Source organism: Callorhinchus milii, unplaced genomic scaffold, assembly GCF_018977255.1.
Source record: "Callorhinchus milii isolate IMCB2004 unplaced genomic scaffold, IMCB_Cmil_1.0 Scaffold5, whole genome shotgun sequence".
Lineage (NCBI taxonomy): Eukaryota > Metazoa > Chordata > Chondrichthyes > Chimaeriformes > Callorhinchidae > Callorhinchus > Callorhinchus milii.
In genome coordinates this window covers 67,847,938-67,851,126 of record NW_024704746.1, presented here as the reverse complement: position 1 = coordinate 67,851,126, position 3,189 = coordinate 67,847,938, and positions in this window count along the sequence as shown.

Below are 3,189 nucleotides of genomic sequence, written 5' to 3'. Positions count from 1 at the left end.
AAGCAGCCGTGCAATCTCAAAGCCATATGGAATTTCACAGCTCAATCCCTCTCATTCCTCCCGACTTAAGGAGCCTTCACGGAGCTTTAGGGATTGAGGAGGTTGGACCTGGGCCAAACTGCAGCCTCTCTTGTGTGTGTGAAAGCTTCACACAACTCTCATCAACAACTCTCGTGCAGCAACAAGAACCACTCGCACGGAGATCTGTAGCTCAGTGGTGTAGACCCCTCTCCTCGCAGAGCGAGAGGACCAGGATTCGATTCCCGGGCAGGTCAGGGCGAAAACCTTAGGCAGGTTTCGCTTACTCCACACACCTCTGTTTACCTGTAAGAACCCGCTCGATAGTCAATTGGCGGATCGCTTTTCCGGGGGTAATAATCCCTGTGAAAAAAATTTATAGTAATCATAATTTGGTCACTCAATCCTTGTCCCAGTAAAGTACCAAGACATTGCCCTCCAGCACAAGGGATCATTCTTCTTCGGCCAACGTTGCCCCCTTATATCTCGGCGACAGTCACTTCACAGGGCAGCCATGGCTGGCGAAACTCTGACATTCAAGGTGACACATCGCGTGGGGGTTGGTGTGGGGGAGGGTGGGGAGTCTACACTATCAAGTCATCAGATTCAAGGCATGTGTTAATTACCACTGTGGGTATTAATTTTCACATTGGTGTGTGTGCGGATGTTTGGGGTCCACTGTGTGAGGGAACTCTCCACAGTTGCTGTCCAAACTTGTTATCGCACAACTCACAGCAGCCACCGATCCACGAGAGACAAACACTTTCATTCCAGGCGGCTTAGACATTCTCCACAGGAGGAAACCATTCAATTCATGGTGTCTGTGCTGGGGCTCACTCCCCCACTGGAGCTCTCTACTCTAACCCCATTCCCTGCTCTCTCTCTCCCCCCATCGTGTCTGTGCTGGGGCTCGCTCCCCCGCACTGGAGCTCTCCACTCCAATCCAGTTCCTCGATCTGTTTCAATACCTGTATTATATTGCCCCTCTCTTCAAATATTTATCCAATACGCTTCTAAATGTTATGACTTCAGACTCAACCGCCATCTGAACCGAAGGCCTGGTCAGGAAGGAATTCTGGCGGGGTTTCGATTTACTCTATTTATTTAGCATTTCAGTGTGTCCAGAATTTGACACATTCTTAAATGCGGGGTGGATTCCGAAGCCGGTTTCTTTTATGAACTGACAGGGAAAAAAAACAACCTCTTCTGGGTTTCAGACGGAGTTGAACAATTTGCCAAATCGCGGACGTCTTCTGAAACGCCGGGTAAACAGAGAGAGAGAGAACGGAGTCCTCGGGTGAATTGGCTCTCTGTTCTAACAGCCTTCGCTGTGAAAATATTTCAGTCTATCTCCCTCCCCCCCCCTCCCACTTCCACCTCCCGCTCACCACCGCTCGCTGTAACTCCATCCTCCATCCTGGAATCCCTCCCTCACCTCCACTCATTCGAGGTCAGTCTCAAGACTGTAGCTCAGTGGTTAGAGCTCTCCCCTCGCAAGCGAGAGGACCCGGGTTTGATTCCCGGTCAGGGCGAAACCTCAGGCAAGTTCCCTTACTCCACACACACACACACACACACACACACACACACACACGCGCCTCTGTGTATCCAGCAGTGAGTAGGAACCCAGTTGTTAGTCGATTGGCGGATATCACTTTCCAGGGATAATAACCTTTCAAAAAGAAAATTAAAATAAATGATTCAATAATTTGGCCACTCAATCCACGACTGTTTGCGGGGACGCTGCTGTGCGCAATTGGCAGCTGCGGTTCGCCCACAAAATACACAGTCAATTCACTTTACAGTATACCCCGTGAAGCGCTTTGAGACGTCTAAACAACATGATACGGCGCTGTATCAAATGCGAGGATTGTTAGTAGTATTGTCAAGCTCTTTGAGACGCCCTCCTGACTTGAAGGGGCCTGTGTGCGTGTGTGCATTGTATTGTGTGTTGTAATTCCCTCTAACCTCTAACTAAACTCTTCCTGTAATCCAATGCTCCTTCTCGCTCATATCTCGCTTGTGAACACACAGCACGACACGGCAAAATACCAGACCTTAACCTCGAGAATAACAATACTCGCTGCCTTTTATACACACTCCCAAAGCCGTCTCAAAGCACTTCACACGGGTTTGCTGTGAAGTGGCGGCTCCGTATTTCGTGGCCAACTGTGGCGATCAATTTGCGCACAGCGACGTTCCACAAACAGCCGTGAAACGAACAAGTGATTTTATTGGGGGCGGAGGGGGGGATTGTCAGCCAGGACCCAGGGAGAAGCTACGTCACGGTTTAAGCGCTCCGAGACACCGAGGGCATCTCTGCAAATGCAAGTCGTTATTCTTGATGTTGCCTGGGATACAAAGCACAGTACACGGAGCGTTGTTAAGGAGACCAGCAGAGAAGGAGCGAGGTGTGGCGAGGGGGAGCGAGGCGAGGGGATTTGGGAAGCGAGCTCCAGAGAGCAGTGGGCTGATTAGGGTACAGAAGGGGATGGGGTGGGTGGGGGGGGGGAAGAACGACGTGTAAGGGGCCTGCAGTTGATGAAGGTAACAAGGGAAGGAAAGCACGAAAGGCGATGGGGTTTATTGGGCTGCCGAGGCCTCCGATGGTATTAGGGAGCAATTGCCTCTGGGCAGATATTGGTTACAGTTGATGAAAGTTGACATTGTTTGAGTGGCTCCTGGAGTGTGCACCACATGTGGAACCAATACACTGGGCACAAGGTCAGAGGTTTACAGTAAAATATCCCAAACGCCAGGATTGGCGCTAGATACAGATAGCAGCGCAGGGACCAGCACAGTCCAGAACAGCCAGATACTATCTTAATAACCGATAGAAATAATATACAGTCATCGTATAACAATCTCATAGCAACAGGAATAATTATATTATAATACCAACAGCAATAAAATAATCAGATGGATAATCCTTGCATTGCTTTCTCCATCAATCATAAGAATCATTAGAATAATCCTTGCCTTTGACACAGCGCCTTAGCTATGTCGTCGCAACGTCTCAAAGCGCTTCACGGGATACATTATAAAATGTTCTGACCGTGTATTTTGTGGGCGGAACACGGCAGCCAATTGCGCACAGCAGCGTCCCGCAAACGGTCATGGATCGGGTGACCAAATTTATTATTATTTTTTAGTTTTCGAAGGGATTGCTAC